This window comes from Carassius carassius, chromosome 5 (assembly GCF_963082965.1).
Source record: "Carassius carassius chromosome 5, fCarCar2.1, whole genome shotgun sequence".
In the NCBI taxonomy this organism is placed as follows: domain Eukaryota; kingdom Metazoa; phylum Chordata; class Actinopteri; order Cypriniformes; family Cyprinidae; genus Carassius; species Carassius carassius.
In genome coordinates this window covers 6930517-6948523 of record NC_081759.1, presented here as the reverse complement: position 1 = coordinate 6948523, position 18007 = coordinate 6930517, and positions in this window count along the sequence as shown.

Below are 18007 nucleotides of genomic sequence, written 5' to 3'. Positions count from 1 at the left end.
CTAATAAATATAGCTGCAAGCAGCGATGGCGGGCTCAAGCCATCATTGCAACACCACCCCGGTGGCATCAGGTAAACTGTGCCCAGCGGGCACATGCATTCACAATAGCCCTCTGGCAGTCAGGTTTTAAGGGATACGGCAGTTAAGGGGTTAATCCGAATCATCTAGACTTTGAAATCACATTCAAAGAACAATATATATAACTTTAGTAACACATTTTTTAGTCTGAGTTAAACCTCTTTTTTTGGCTGATTTTATCAGTAAAGGAAAAAATGCCTAATAATTCTGCACACCTGAATATAAGGAGTTTTGTTTTTCTCTTCCAGCCTTCATGGTCAACTACATATATATCACAATCGTTGCCTTCTCTAGTGCAGCTCAACCAAAGTCTCATCCCATTCGCCAATATTTGTGATGTCACAAATCCGGTCCAAAACATTTGTTCATTATAGTTTTTAAAAAGTGTATTTTGTTACATAAAATATCTCCTTTTGAATTTTTATGCTGAAACAGCAACATTACAGTATAACTAAAGTTGAAAAAGTGAAAAATAATAATAGCACTCCTTTAATAGGCATTATTAAGCAGTTCACAAATACAGCTATAAATGTTTTGTTCTTGTATTTTCATACTTTAAGTATAATTATGTTATTTTCAAACCAGTTATTAAGGAGTTGTCAGTGGTTCATGAGATCATTAAGAAAGTGAAATTAAATGATTAATAAACTATTTTAGTGTAAATATATAAATCTTATTATTTAGACATGATAATAGTTGATCAGTCTGTTAATAACTGCTTTATTAACATATATTCCTGCTGTAATTCATGATAAAGTCAGGTTTTTAGCCCGGTCCTGTCAACACTGCACTGGCTCCCTATCAAGCATCGTATAGATTTTAAAATATTGCTTATTACCTATAAAGCCCTGAATGGTTTAGCACCTCAGTATTTGAATGAGCTCCTTTTACATTATAATCCTCTACGTCCGCTACGTTCTCAAAACTCAGGCAATTTGATAATACCTAGTATATCAAAATCAACTGCGGGCGGCAGATCCTTTTCCTATTTGGCGCCTAAACTCTGGAATAACCTACCTAACATTGTTCGGGAGGCAGACACACTCTTGCAGTTTAAATCTAGATTAAAGACCCATCTCTTTAACCTGGCATACACATAACATACTAATATGCTTTTATTATCCAAATCCGTTAAAGGATTTTTAGGCTGCATTAATTAGGTAAACCGGAACCGGAAACACTTCCCATAACACCCTATGTACTTGCTACATCATTAGAAGAATGGCATCTACGCTAATATTTGTATTTGTCAGATCCAGTCTGTGTCCAGATCAGAGGGTCACTGCAGTCACCCGGATCCAGTACGTATCCAGACCAGATGCTGGATCAGCACCTAGAAAGGACCTCTACATCCCTTAAAGACAGCGGAGACCAGGACAACTAGAGCCCCAGATACAGATCCCCTGTAAAGACCTTGTCTCAAAGGAGCACCAGGACAAGACCACAGGAAACAGATGATTCTTCTGCACAATCTGACTTTGCTGCAGCCTGGAATTGAACTACTGGTTTCGTCTGGTCAGAGGAGAACTGGCGCCCCAACTGAGCCTGGTTTCTCCCAAGGTTTTTTTCTCCATTTTGTCACCGATGGAGTTTCGGTTCCTTGCCGCTGTCGCCTCTGGCTTGCTTAGTTGGGGACACTTCATCTACAGCGATATCGTTGACTTGATTGCAAATAAATGCACAGACACTATTTAATTGAACGGAGATGACATAACTGAATTCAATGATGAACTGCCTTTAACTATCATTTTTTCATTATTGACACTGTTTTCCTAATGAATGTTGTTCAGTTGCTTTGACGCAATGTATTTTGTTTAAAGCGCTATATAAATAAAGGTGACTTTGACTTTGACTTTGACTTTTAAAACATTTAATAGTTTCCAGCTATCTATTTTTGTGAACTCATCTAAAGTGAGGACTATTTATACATTTAAAGCATTGACAAAGGAGATTTAAAGGAACATTCATCTACCAAACAAGTTAAACACAACACAAGATGGAAAAAAATGAAACTGTACAGCTGTACACTTGATAAAAAAAATAAAAAAATAAATGTATATATATACATATATGTGTGTGTGTGTGTGTGTGTAAACTGGCTTTCCAATGCCGTTGATAATAGGAGTAAGCAAGTTTAAAACACGTATAGAGTCCATGCAGACGGATGTAGATGCATAACAAATGTATTTCTTTATTACTTGAGTTCCATTAAACATGATCTCAAACTTCTTGTGGTCTCTCCTTGCCCACATGTACACACAAAGCCATACCTTATGGACCGCAATTCAAGTGTACGGTTTCCTTTTATTGCATATTGAAATAAATATTTCTGAGTTCTGTATCAATCTGTGTTGTGTTTGTTTATTTTTATTTTTATTTTTCTTAGGAAGATAACTGACTCTTTACTCTCCTTTGTAATATATGTACTTATAAACCAAGAACAAGTTTTTTATTGCTGTATTTATAAGCTGCTTACTAATGACTATTAATGTTGGGACAAGACTTTATAAAGCATGAACTGACTATTTACTAATGAATGCAGTTATTATAAAGTGATACCAATGCATTTGCTAATGTTAAAAAATTAGACACTATTTTACAGTGTTATCGAATCCTTAAATGATTTATAAGTGTTTTGTAATGATTTTATTGACCTATAAACATTTGTGAAAGTTCTGCTTGCATTACAGCTTAGTCTTCATCTGTGAGCTGAACGGATTTACTGTTACATCCATGAGATTATGTAAATTCAGATAAATATCATGTCACAGGATGACAGCATGTTGAACTGGAATTTGAATTACAAGCAACATTTATAATAGCATTACACATTTTGAGTAATTAAGCCCATTTCATTTCTGATATGCAGGATATTTTCAATACAAGCAGCAGCTCCACACAATATATATATATATATATATATATATATATATATATATATATATATATATATATATATATATATATATATATATATCATGGGACATTAAATATAATGGATAACAGCTGTATTAGTTAATATGAACTAACAATGAATAAGATCATTAGTTGATGTATTAATGTAAATGAATGGCAAAATTAATAGCTTAATTGTTAGTTTGTTCATTCATTATTTACCATATAAACCAATAATGAACAGCACTTAATGTAAGTTGCTTAAACAGCAATATGGCATTTCTGTGAAGCTTGATCTAAATTGTAACTTATTACAATAATACACTAACTTTCATGAGTTAACACATGGGTTTACATAAAGCTGAGCCCTAAATCATAAACATTTATATTTATAGTTTACATAGTTCATAATGGAATATGTGTGAACTGTGTTTACAGACAGCAAATTAAAGGGTCAGTTCACCCAAATAGGAAAATTATGTCATTAATAACTTCCCATGTTGTTCCAAACACATAAGACCTCCGTTTATCTTTGGAACACAGTTTAAGATATTTTAGATTTAGTCTGAGAGCTCTCAGTCCCTCCATTGAAATTGTGTGTTTGAAAAGTCCATGTCCAGAAAGGTAAGAAAAACATCATCAGAGTAGTCCATGTGACATCAGAGGGTCAGTTAGTATTGTTTGAAGCATTGAAAATACATTTTGGTCCAAAAATAGCAAAAACTACGACTTTATTCAGCATTGTCTTCTCTTCCGTGTCTGTTGTGAGAGAGTTCAAAACAAAGCAGTTTGTGATATCCGGTTCGCGAACTAATCAATCACCAAAAGAATCAGTTCCATTCAGACGCTCTGTGTGTCAGCCTGCTTCACGCTGAATCACACAAGTGCAGTATCATCAACTCCTCAGTTCTCGAATCGGACGCATCTGAAAGAAACGGTTCTTGACTCGAGAACGAGTCAGTATGTTGTTTCATTATCTGGCTCGGCTCGGTGTTCATCTTCAGTTCTCTCTTCACAGCAGTTCAGTCAGTGTACTGTTTGAGTACATGAATTACTCCAGGATATTGGTTTGTTTGAATTCAGAGGGAGTGTCAGCCACATCAAAAAAGTTAACAGCTTAAGTCATTTGTGGATTAATGCGTATTGTAGATGCGAACCGTTTAAAACGGTTTAATGCTATATCACTGTGTAACATTAGGCCTATAATAAAGTGCATACAATACATGCATATGCAATACATGTGCATCAATTTAAACTTTTTAGTATTTTGCTGTTGGCTACCAATTAGCAATTTTCTGTCAGAAAATTATTTTCTGTCAGAAAATTAATAAAAAAAAAAAAACATGCATACAGCAAGTAACACATTGAATTAAACGTTTAATTTTGAAGCACAAAGACTAGAACAGAATTTTCTAGGAAAACATAATTCAATGAATGTTTTATTTCCACCTTTTTTATGTATTTATTTAAGAGTGTAGACTAAAGAAAATCAGCTATTCAACTATCAACAAAAATTAACCAATGCTGTATTGTTCACTGTAAGTTTTTGTTAACTGCTAAAAAATACGTCCTTACTATACAAAGAAACATAGTCTATTGGGTATTCAATACTTTAATGAGATATATATTTTTTTACTTTATTTTAAATAATTAAAACTATTAGTGCATTGTATTCTGTTACTTCTACATATGCAGATGTGGGAAAGATGACACTGCTGGTGTTTACATGTTGCTGAGGTGTAATTGCCTGTTCAGTGCTAATTACATCACTTAAGTTGTCTTAAAGAGACATCACCACACTGTGTCAGCTTTAATTAAAAGGCCCAGCCAGTGCCAGCCAAATTCTAATCAATCGCATGTTCGATGCAAGGTTTGATTTATTTGCGATGCAGTTTGTTGGATGGCTTTCTCTCTACCAACCGTGTGCTGCGGTGAAGCAGCCATCAAATGAACCACCCATAAATATCTGCACCTCACTTGATTTAAAGAGCACCGTCTAGGGCCTACTCTGTTAGTTTTATTCTTGCTTTCTTCAAGGGAAAGCATACATTGGCTTTTACTTTTTTTAAATCCTTTTCCCCTGCTTATTGTTCTTTTTCCACAGTTCAGTGCTTTCCTTGTTCTTGTTTGCGCTTGCTGCAACATCTCATTTAGAGACCGGATGAATTGTTTATTCTCAGCAGCAAATGCAAATCTAGCATCACTTGCGCTCATCTGCCAAATATTTGCAATCTTACGTCTGTATTTATTGCCTGGGAAAAATATTAATGTTTTGTTTGTTTGACAGATTCTCTGTGAATAGAAATCTAGTTTAAATCAAGAAACCCCTCAAAAACATTCTTGATGCTTTTTCTGTTCGAAAACCACTTCAGAATCTCATTTCAATTTCCCACGGGGCCAGTGACTCAGACGTACAGTCTAGAGTACTCACAGTCTTTCCACAGACACAAACGCTGAGAGTAAAATATTGATCTTATTAAACAAAATGCCATTTACAGGCAAAATCATATTAGATTCATCCTCAAGACTGGCCTAATCAGGAGCAAACATGTAAATTGCACTGTAAAATCTGTGCAAATATCCTAGTTGGTCAAAGTCCAGGCTATTTTAGTTCAGTAGAAATTAATGTTCCATTTACTGTTTACACGGTTTCCAGATTAAAGTCAAGCATCATTTAGCCCTGATTTACTCTATCACCAAACAATTGATACTACATTTATGACATAATTACATTCACCTCCTATATATTAAGCTTGGGCTTATTATTACATAACGAGTTTGTGCAATTAGTAGTTTTTACTGTGCACAGTTTTTACTTTAAATATTAAAATTCTCTCTCTCTCTCTCTCTCTTTCTCTCTCTCTATATATATATATATATATATATATATATATATATGTGTGTGTGTAAATCAATATCACACTCATATACATGAGATATGGCTGTATATCAGCATGGTTGTGATTCAGCCGTAGGTAATCACAGCATGCCAATATACAGGCATATCTCATGTCTATGAGTGTTATATTGCGTTTATACAACAGTTTGACAGCATGAATGTGTAAAAACATAAAAAATAATGGATAATCTTTAAAAGCCCTCTTTTGTGCATAACTGCTTCCACCACAGATTCAAATCTAAAGTTGACCATTTAAAAACTGAGCCCAAGCCTCCATTACTAATTCCGAAATATCACTTTAAAACTAGTAACAAAGGAATGTTGTTGCTTCATTAAAAGTTTATAGTATTACTGTACTGAAAGTGGTGCATTGTGTACAGTAACATATTATGAGAGAGAGATTGTCTCAGCAAGTGTGATTACCTGCATCTGATCAAGCATCCATTATTTGAAACAATCTCATATTCACATTAAAACATTAGTTCATACTCATACTCATACTGTTCTTTTATCTGTTAAGGGTGATTCCTGATGACAGCATTGGTTGGTGCTTTTGTTGGCTGTGTACAAGCTTTTTGAAAGAGAAAACAACTTCCTCATTCAAAACTGCGCTTTAGTATTTTACCATTTAAAAGTCTTTCTGCTGACTCTTAAAACAGTCTCTTGTTTCCAACTAATGGCGGAACAATGTAACTAAAATCACCATCACGAACACACACACACATACACTGTTTCCTAATACTAAATATTACTATTATTGAATCGTATTTAAGAAACAACAACAACATCCATCTTAAAAGTTGCTAGGCAATTCAGTCAAAAGTATAAAGGAAGCGCTCTGATATACAGCATTGAAATTACATAAACGTGGAATAGATAATAGATTAATGAGACTAAAGACTGCCCATTAAATTTACCCAAAACAAAATATATCTCATGTTTAACCACTATGAGATCAAAGCCAGCAGTAAATTCCAGAAGTTCTGTCAGAGGTGAGGTGCTCTCATCAGGTTTATGAGCTGTGAATGGATGCTGATGTCCTGGAGCTCACATCTCCAAAAATGTTAAAGCAAATTTTCAAATAGACATTATATTTATTAACAAACCACATATTTGAAGTCCAAACAAGTAGGCTACATTCTTGCCTAAAAAGCTTATTTTCTTAATTTATAGTGGATTTAAATATCCGTCATGACACTCGCTGTGAGAAATACAGTAAGTGGAGTGATACATGATACAAACAGTGAAGCGGTTGGAGTAACTCATTTATCACTCTAATATCACACTCTTGTCAGCCAGTCAACATTTCAGGAACAGAAAGAATATTAAAAACAACAACAACTGTAAACCACTTAAGTTAAACATTTTCATGACTGTTTCTAAACACGGTTAAGTGCAATTTGCAATAATGTTTAAAAAACTTAAAGTACATAAAAAAAATAAAAACTTTTGTCTTCCTTTAAAGTACGCTTATTTTGATGTGTTGCCTAGCATACTAAAGTACACGTTTATAACTGTAGCGTGTTCTTCAATATTACATTTAAAGATATTATATTTTAAATGTACAAACATGCAGGATAACACATTATTTTAAAGATGTTTTATTTTGAAGACTTTTAAGGATTCCTTTGTTACACATTACACATGCATACCTAATTATAATAACAATAACTTATGCATAATTACATGCAACCCTAAGACCTACCCTAATCCTAGCCCTAACCATTTAGTAAGTACTAGGGGTGTAACGGTACGCAAAAATCACGGTTTTGTACGTACCTCAGATTTCGTTATTGCGTTGGACTGATCGGAATTAAGAGCAAAGGTCTGTTTAAATGCCGACAGGAGCTGCGTTTGAATTACAATCATTTTTTTCCTAGTTGTAGTGATGTTCACACTCGCGTGATTCCTTTTGAAAACCTTAGGCCGGTGACACACTGGCATATTGCAGCTGTCAAACATAGTCTATTTTGCCGTCAATACTGTTGACGGTGTCCTTTATCAGTAGGCTTTATATTTATGCTCAACATGAAGTATAGATGCAGACGGTTGGTCTGGGAATGCCCCCGGGAACGCCCCGTCACGTGATGTGAATTTAGCCCGTGGGGGAAAACATTGCCTTGGCGCCAATGGAAATACACGGGACAATCACGCCGAAGAGTTGCTGTGTAGTTTTCTGTACCTCCAATAAACTAACAAATTATGAATTGAAGTTCTACATCCTTCCTAATAAACATACAGAGTCGGAAAGGTTGACAAAATGGCTAAAAGCAATTAGTTGTGAGGATGATCAAGGGAAGTTGTGGAATCCCAAGACTAAGCATGTGTATGTGTGCAGTCGGCATTTCATCACAGGCAGGCTATATTAACATCGTGTTCATTATTAGCGTTATCAAAACTGTGTAAGGTTGTTTCAGAAAGTGGCATGCATATATAATTCGCCTTATCATTCTACCTGAAGCAAAACTATGTAACGTTAGCCTAGTGTCGAACATAAACCCACTTAAAAAAAGCGTGTGGACACGTAACAACTTAGTTTTGTGTCAGAAATTTTACACTTTCATTCATAAATTCATCCCGTCTGTGTTTGCGAAACGATTGAATCGCGGAATCCAGTCAAAAATAGAACTTGCAGAACGTCACGGAATTTGGCTATTTTTGAATGAATACATCTACATTAGGGCTGTAAAATGAATCAAATATCGATATGGACTAGTGTATATGAATATTAAGGTTAAAAGAGATTATAATTGTTCTACGTGTCTCTGGGAATGAGTGCTCAATATGTGCATTTTTGTCATTCAAATACACACGATGTTCGCAGTGTTTTCCCCCATGCCGACTCCGCCCTCGCCACGCCCCCAGCTATGACTAGATGCCGACTGTATGTATAGATATTGTTGTCGTGAAGACAAGATCCTGGTCTGTCGGCGGTCTCCCTCTATGTCACCTACAGTAGCAGCAGCCAGCCAGCGCCGCGTCAGGCACGATTCTGGTGTTTAAAGACACAGAAAACGCGAACCAGCTGTCACGCAGCAGAAACGCACACTCACGCCACGTAGCCAGTTTGTCGCCGGCCTTATTAGAATCAGCTGCAGGGCGGGATTTGCGCTGAACGCGGAGAATTCCGCCACTTAATATGTTCGTTTGGAAACACGAAAATGTACCTATGTTCCACAAACAAAATATTGCATTCGGTCATTCGGTACACACGTGCACCATACCGAAAGCCCTGTATTGTTTATTTGTGGGTCCCAGACGGGCCACATTTGGGCTATATTAGGATATATTTATAGTTATATAGTTATTATTATTTTTTTTTTTATTATTTTTTTGCAGATTATTTATTTCTATGCAGTTATGGGTAGCTACATATCCTAACAATTAAATTGATTTAATTGCATGTATTTCATGTTTTATATAATTTAGGGTTATATCATAATGTAACAATACAAGATTATTTATTTTATGAATAATCCTATTTTATATTATTTATAAGTATCTCAAAGGGTTTTTTCTTCTTATAATCTAAAAGCACTTGTGTTATGCGGTCATTGAGTCATGCGATGATTGGCGTGGCTGTCTTCCCGCCCTTTCTCATTCAAAAAAAAAAAAAAAAAACGGTTGCTACTCTCCACTTCAACACGGTCTGCGCCTGCGTGTCAATGGATAAACTTTCCAAACTATCAAGGTAAGATAATTATATTTCACTTTATATTAGCGAATTACTGCTGCTGTTATATAATTGGATGTACATATTGTTTTTAAATATTTTAAAATACAGTAATTGCAGAGTCACTAATGAAACTTAACGAAGCCAGTCGGGATTGAACTGTCATAGCTGAAGGGTTAACATTAACGTTGTATAAAAAATTAAAATGTTGGCAGTTTACTTAGCAAACGTAGGATGTTTTATTTATACATTCATGGGGCATAGGCTTAAAACAAGTTTCAACGCTTTTGAATGTTTCTGCGTGTAACGCAAATGCCCATATAACATTTTCACTTCCATTAAAATCGCATTACGCATACAGGCACGTCTGCTTCATAATAGATTAAAAATGATATCTTTGTGGGCAAACGTGTCAGATGTGCCAGTGGAAATTAAATGGAGTAAATATAAAAGTTTGAAGAGTTAATGTGCTTAATTAGGGAACAGATATCAGCTGTGTCTCATTTACAAGGATGCGTCCTCCGGAGGTCATCACAAAACATTTCCCGCCTGCCTCACGATGGTCCAGCCGGTCAGTCAGCTCCACTGCGGGAGGGAAATGCTGGTTAGCACGGCTTAATTGATAAAACAAACGAGATGACTCCAGGTGATTTAACGACAGTTACTTTATTTGGTCACCGAACGGGCCTTGATAGAGAGCTGCATCTTCGTCGTGTTGCCAGATCCAGATATTATAAGTGTATTTTTGGAGAGCATAAAATTTATAGATTACAGAATGAAATATGCAAACTCTGGTCATGAAGAATGCTATGCTATTTCATTCTGTTTGGTAGTTAACCTTTTACAAAAATCCTGATAAAAACATTCATGAGAGCAAGTTCTTATCATCCATTTAGCAATGCTTTTTAATGAACGTTATTACAGTAATAAGCATTTTTGCATGAATAATACATTTATCCATACCTAACATGTAGTAAAGTATCAAATTGGGATAAACTAAAATAATGTCTGATTTATTAATGTCCATCCCCCCCCCAAAACAGACAGCACAGAGAATGTAATGAGTTACATTTTAGGTGTTAGTAATTTTTAGGTGTTAACAAACATCTCCTCGTGCGATGGCATGACACCATGACAGATTTATTGTGAAAATGAAACCCACAAGAGTGTGGTAAGTTATCTTTAACGTTATACCTTTTAGGGCTGTGCAAAAAATCGAATGCGATTTTCATGCACATCTCATCAGTAAAGACGCTCCTGTAATTAGAAGTATATCTCCAGCACGTGCGTTCGGATCAGGGTTGCCAGGTTTTAACAACAAATCCTGCCCAATTGCTTCTCAAAACTAGTCCAAAACTAGTCCAATCACGCTTCCAGCAGGTTCCCCAATACAAATTGCTTCCCGGGGTTACAATATAAGTTTTTTTAGCATGGTTGCCTTGGTAAAATTTGCATTTTAGGTGCTAAATATCACGTTATTTGTATTGGGGTCGCTTCGACCCACGGACATGAAAAACAACCACAGACTTGGCAACACTGGTTGGCATTTACTACACCGAGCCGTAATTCACTGACAATCTACACAAAATCGATGTTAAAATCACAGGCGATTCTTTGTCGATTTTGAAAACGATTTTGTGTTAGTCGTCGGTAGACTACGGCTCAGTGTAGTAAATGCCGTTCCACCTGAACCAGTGTAGCCAAGTCTGCGGTTGTTTTTCATGTCCACGGTTTGAAGCAACCCCAATACAAATAACGTGATATTTAGCCCCTAAAATGCAAATTTTACCAAGGCAACCCTTCCAAAAAATTTATATTTTAACCCCGGGAAGCAATTTTTATCGGGGAACATCCTGGAAACGTGATTGGGCCAGTTTTGGACTAGTTTTAAGAAGCAACTGGGCAGGATTTGTTGTGAAATCCTGGCAACCCTGATCTGAACGCATGTGCTGGAGATATACTTCTAATCACAGGAGCATCTTTACTGATGAGATGCGCATGAAAATCGCATTCGATTTTTTGCACAGCCCTAATACCTTTTATTCTGATGATGTTTGCTAGATATAAAGCTACATTATTTTTATAAAATATAGTGTGAGTGAACTCTGTCAAGCTGTGCTAACTGGCCTTTTCCTCCCGCAGTGCGGCTGTCAGACCAGAGGGGAGACTCGTCGTATAGTCCTTTTACTTGCTCACTTTCCCGGTAAACTAGTATTTTCCTCCCACAGTGGCACCAGCAGACCAATAGGGAGACTCGTGAAGACCTAAAAATCGTACCAGTACGTTAAATAGGTACAGGTAGGTGAACTTTAAATCACTTGAAGTCGTCTTGTTTGTTTTATCAATAAAGCCATACTTGTTTGTTTTATCAATTAAGCCGTACTAACTAGCATTTCCCTCCTGCAGTGGTGCTGGCTGACCATCACGAGGCAGACGGGAAGAGTCGTCTCCATAAAGAGGACCATTTTATATGTTTTGAGATGATATTTGTTATCTGAATATTGTTGTATAGTCTTACTAATTAAGTACATTAACTCTTCAAACTTTTATTTTTATTTACACCATTTATTTTCCACTGGCAAAATGTGTTATCTATGATTTTACTTGTAGGCTATATGTATGTTCATTGATGAAATATGGTTAATATTCTGGTAATTCTGTGTTAAAGTTCAGCTCTGAAAAATAAAGATCATGAATAAAGCTGTTGGTGTGAAGCAATAACTTGTGTTATTGAATATATATAATAAAATAATAGTACTTTTAAAATTACATTTCTAAACTGAATAGTGTCACTTTTAACTTGTTCATATTACCTTTAGTAGTATAACTTAGTCAAAAATATGAAGTGCTGGCACAACTTGATTATAACCACGCATGCTTTTTAATGCTTTTGTAAATGTTTTAGTAGTATTTTAAAATAATTGACTTTTCTGTTTTTCTTTCTTACTGTTTTTTTAGGTATGAAGCTGAGAAGTCTGCACAGGCCCAGGAATAATACCATTTCATCCTGTTCTGTTCAAGTATTTTTGTATTAACACTTTCTATGAAGCCCATATTATACATTATAAGGGTATTCTTAAAGCATTATAAGGAATGCATTATAATACAACTTATAATATGTTGGATCATCTCATGAATATTCATAAGAACAGGTTTAATATATTTACTTATTTGTGGTTATAGCTTTTAAGAGTATGATTATTTATAAAACAATGAACACGTTGCATTCACTTTTACAATGGATTATATTTCTCATAGTCAGAGGTGGAAAGAGTACAAAAATATTCTACTCAAGTAAAAGTACCATTACATTAATGAAATTTTACTTAAGTACAAGTAAAAGTACCAGTCTAAAAATCTACTCAAGTAAAAGTAAAAAGTAGCTCATTTAAAATTTACTCAGAGTAAAAATTACTTAGTTACATTTTAACAGTGGGAGGGAGTCAAAAATGGGACAGGCCAAGGTTGTCAAACTCAGTTCCTGGAGGGCCACAGTCCTGCACAGTTTAGATTTAACCCTAATTAAACACACCTGATCCAGCTAATCTAATCATTTAGGTTTATTTGAAAACTACATCATATGTGTGCTGGAGCAGGGTTAGAACTAAACCCTGCAGGGCTATGGCCCTCCAGGAACTGAGTTTGACACCCCTGGGATAGGTCTTTTAAACTCAAACTAGTTGTTTTTAATTAAAGGAATCAGTTATTTAGAATAATAAAACATTTGGGCTGTTACCAGGCAAATCAGTATCAACAAACTCATCTTTTAATGCAGAGGAAATGCAGAAGATTCATTGGAAGTGGCATTTAGATGTATTACACTGTTTAGTGCAGGACAAGAATGCATTTAACCTGCAGTTACAAATGCATGAATAATGTTTTGATATACAAGACATAAAATGTTGAATACTCATTTGAAATGATAATAAATTAATTATTTAAAAAAATCTAAAGATACTTTAAGTGTGAAATTAAAATGGCCAGTATGTGTCAGCAAGTCACTGTTAATAAGTGAGTCATTGCGATTGAACCGAATCATTTTTAACGGTTGATTCATTCAGGAACGAAACACTGTCACGTTGCTCAGAGACGCAAAACTGTGCTTTGGTGGCTGTGTTTGGAATTATTTTCTGTTGTAGAAATAGAGCTAAAAAAGGCAATATGGTGTCTAAAACGCAAGTCTCTTAAATAACTTGTTTACTGAACTGTTATATATATGTATATATTCATGATGATTTTTGGAGGAAAAGATGGCATTCTTTGTGTGATTTTGATTTAATATATGAAATTATATAAATATGTGAATTTTCTGCCCCTATATCTTCAATTTTGTGATCATTCTAAATGCATTTTAGGAGACTGAATCACACAGTGAAAGAACGCACTATAAATGCGCGCGCACATCATTAAAAAAAAAATAGCACACTCCTCACCAATGTCTTTTTGGCTAATTTGCAGACATGGGGACTTGTGACTTGGTGACTTGGACTCGAGTCGACTCGAGTCGCTATTTTTAGGACTTGTGACTTGACTTGACAAAAAATAAAATACTTGAGACTTGACTCGGACTTGGAAGTTAAAGATTCGGGACTTGACTTGACTTGAGACAGGATGACTTGAATGACTTGAGTGTTAATCACATCATGTTTTCAGTTTGAATATAAAATATATAAATTATTTTTAAAAATAAATTTGATTACTCAGCTGGAGCGCAGGCTGAGAATCGCGTTGTCATGACTGGATCAGGACACTATCATCAGTCATGCCCTCTCTACCTTACGCACACCACGCCCACTTAGATCAGATATCACATCAACATCTCAGCTTGAGGGGTACCGAGGGTCATCGCTTTTGTCGTCAATAATTCGCGCCTAAAAACGCGTGGAAATCGCTAGGCGCGCCGCTTTCTCCTTGTTTCCAAAGTGCTCGGGCAGTTGCGCCCCTGAGGCGTCTGCCGTTGCCAAGCAACCATGAAGCGCTCTCTCTATGACAAGCAAAGGATAAATGGATTTGCAGCACTAAAAATCGCTTGCAGTAGCTCTGCTACTAAATTTATTTTAAAATGGCAATCCATATACAGCTATGATCAGCTGTTCCTTCATCTTGGCTGAGCTTTCAACGTTGTTACGGGAAAGGATGAAGCTGCTTGATTGGTTCTTGTCACATGACCAGCGGTGCCCTTGCGGCTCTCTGAAAAGTTGAGATGTTTTTAACTCGATGCGATGCGGACGCGATTGGAAAAAACGAGCGTGTCGCACCGCGTGTGCATCGCGACCGCGTTGCTTCCATTATGAGCGCGCATACCGGTGGCGCATAAATGGTGGGATAGGCCACATCGTGCTCGGCTTGCAGACAAGACTCTCTCGAAACTTATATTTTGCAAGTGCAATACCTTGTAATAGAGGTAATGACTTACGGATTTACTCTGAGAGAGAGATGTGTGTGTGTGTGTGTGTGTGTGTGAGAGAGAGAGAGAGAAACACACTCGTGCTTTACCTGATGAAGGAAACCCAAACTGAGTCTGACTCAAATCACAACCCCAACATTCAGAAACTAATTGACAAAAATCTGAAGTATAATTAAGATGAAAAATGAAAAAATGAATTTGAGCTCCAAACCAAACTCCAGTGTTATTCGGCCCTAAAGCAGAACCACAAAACTGGCAAATTACTTATCACTCAAGCAATTAAAAGAGAGACAAATCCTTTCAAAATATTGACTCAGTGATCATGATTTGGAAATAGAGATTGGTAGACATAAAAGATCCAGGCTACCGAGAGAAGAGAGACTGTGCAAACACTGTGAGCTGAATCAAACAGAGGATGAGAAACACTTCCTTCTGGTCTGTCCCAAATACAGCACTACAAGAGAAACATTCTTCCCACAGTTTGAAGCTTTGAATCCTTCATTCTTGTCTCTAAATGACTCAGAGAAACTACTCTATATACAATAGCTGCTAAATATTTATACACCATACACACCATACGAAAGGGATAATTTATTGTATTCAACTGTTTTATTTTATATTCTTAATTGTATATAATTACTATTATTAATATTAGAAATATTATCTGCTGCTGCTATTTTGATTGTATTGTATTTTATTGTAATCATATTTTATATTTTATTCTGTATCTAAATGCTTTGGCAATACTGTAACTCAAATGTCATGCCAATAAAGCAACTTGAACTTGAACTTGAGAGAGAGAGAGAGAGAGAGAGAGAGAGAGAGAGAGAGAGAGAGAGAGGGGAGAAATGTAAGAAAGTTTAATGTTGTATGTAAACTATGTTTGAGGAGAAGTTGTGGCCTAATGGTTAGAGAGTCAGACTTGCAATCGAAGGGTTGTGAGTTTGAGTCTCGGGCTGGCAGGAATTGTGGGTGGGGGGAGTGCATGTACAGTGCTCTCTCCCTCAATACCACGACTGAGGAGCCCTTGAGCAAGGCATCGAACCCCCAACTGCTCCCCGGGCGCTGCAGCATAAATGGCTGCCCACTGCTCCGGGTGTGTGTTCACAGTGTGTGTGTGTGTGTGTGTGTGTGTTCACTGCTCTGTGTGTGTGCACTTTGGATGGGTTAAATGCAGAGCACAAATTCTGAGTATGGGTCACCATACTTGGCTGAATGTCATGTCAGTCGTGTTACAGAGAGAGAGAGAAAGAGAGAGAGGTGTTCAGAGAGGAGTCTGATGGATGTTTAGCTGTTATTTGTTTTATGGACTCAATGTTTAAAATGTAAAACATTTCAAACACTGTTGGCAGAAGTGAAAAATAAATAATTTTATGAAGTTACAATTTTGTTTTATTCCATGTTTACTGAACATGAGTATTTACAATGCAAATACAAATTATTTTAATTTACTGACAGTTACTTATATCTTGTCTTTTAACTTTATTAAGATCAGATTCTGCAGGTAAAATTACAATAATAAGGTGACTTGACTTGGACTTGACTTGACTTACTACAGGACTTGACTTGACTTGACTTGACATAACTTGTGACTTGACTTGACTTGACTTGCCCAAGAAAAAAATACTTGGGACTTACTTGAGACTTGAAGGTTAAGACTTGAGACTTACTTGAGACTTGCACATGTGTGACTTGGTCCCATCTCTGCTAATTTGTGCAAAACCTCTTGCTAAAATGTCAAAGCTTCATTTTAACCACCAATGCAACGATGCAATTATTTAGCTTACCTCTACATTCTTGCGAAGGGTTAATGTCTTGTCGAGATTTTATAAGCTGCTAGTTTGGTCTTCCTAGGCAAGTACACCTTACACTGCATAATAGAGCATACATATGGCCAGGGGTTCACTTCATTTCCTTCGAGTTCAACTTCAGAATATGACGGGGTTTCGTTTTCAGTGGTGTCTGCACCACTAACGCCTGTTTTGTCCGTCTGCATCTTTCTTGTGATTTTAGCGCCAGTTTGCCCTCCTGCCCCATTATTTACTGCCGTAGTTTCCAGGGAGCGATTTTTTTTTTTTATTTTTTTTTTTTTTTACTCCGTAATTAATGTGTTTTAAAATGTAGCGAAGTACAATACTTCAATCAAAATATACTTAAGTAAAAGTAAAATCACAGATTTAAAAAATTACTTTAAAAAGTATTAGTAGGTACACAAAAAGCTACTCAATTACAGTAACGCGAGTAAATGTAATTCGTTACTTTCCACCTCTGCTCATAGTTATAATGTATTATAAGTCTCATATCTTGCCATTTTTCTGATGCAACTTTATTTAAAGCGGTCAAAGACCACTTATGAGTAGTAGTAGTAATAATAATAATAAAAAAATTGTTTCACTCAAACAGCCATAAGATTAGATATCAGATCAGATGAATTTGTAATATGACACATTTGCTTTGAACTATTTTTATTGTAATATCAGTTTGATTATTTTGATGGTACCCCTTAGACAGCTATTGGGTAACTCTGCAACTATATCAACTAGCGGTCATTGGAGTATTACTATGTCTGCTACTGTAAATATATGCTAACACTTTATTTTGATGGTCAACCAACAGATAAACTGACATAGGTGTCTTTGCAAGTACGTCAACTTATTCTACCATACTAGATTCTACCATTCTTGAGCTTACTAATACTCTAATGAGAGTTAGTTGGGATGTAGTGGCAAAGTTGCTTATAGTCGATTGATTAAGGGGGCCATCAAAATAAAATGTAACCATATAAAAGATTGCATTTTTTTTTTCAGATAAGAGTATTAAGCTCACATCAATTATCATTAGCTCCAAAGGAAACACTCAAGTAACACTCAACATCTAACCACTCACAAGCTGTAATAAGATACTGTGCAGATCTGAAGTAAACAATGTCAAGATATGATACAGTCCATTATACTGTAAATTAAGTAGATTTAATATGCTGTTCATTGTGTTATAAATAATCATACTCTTAAACTTATAACCATGATGAATTATATTATGTATTGTATTATGATGT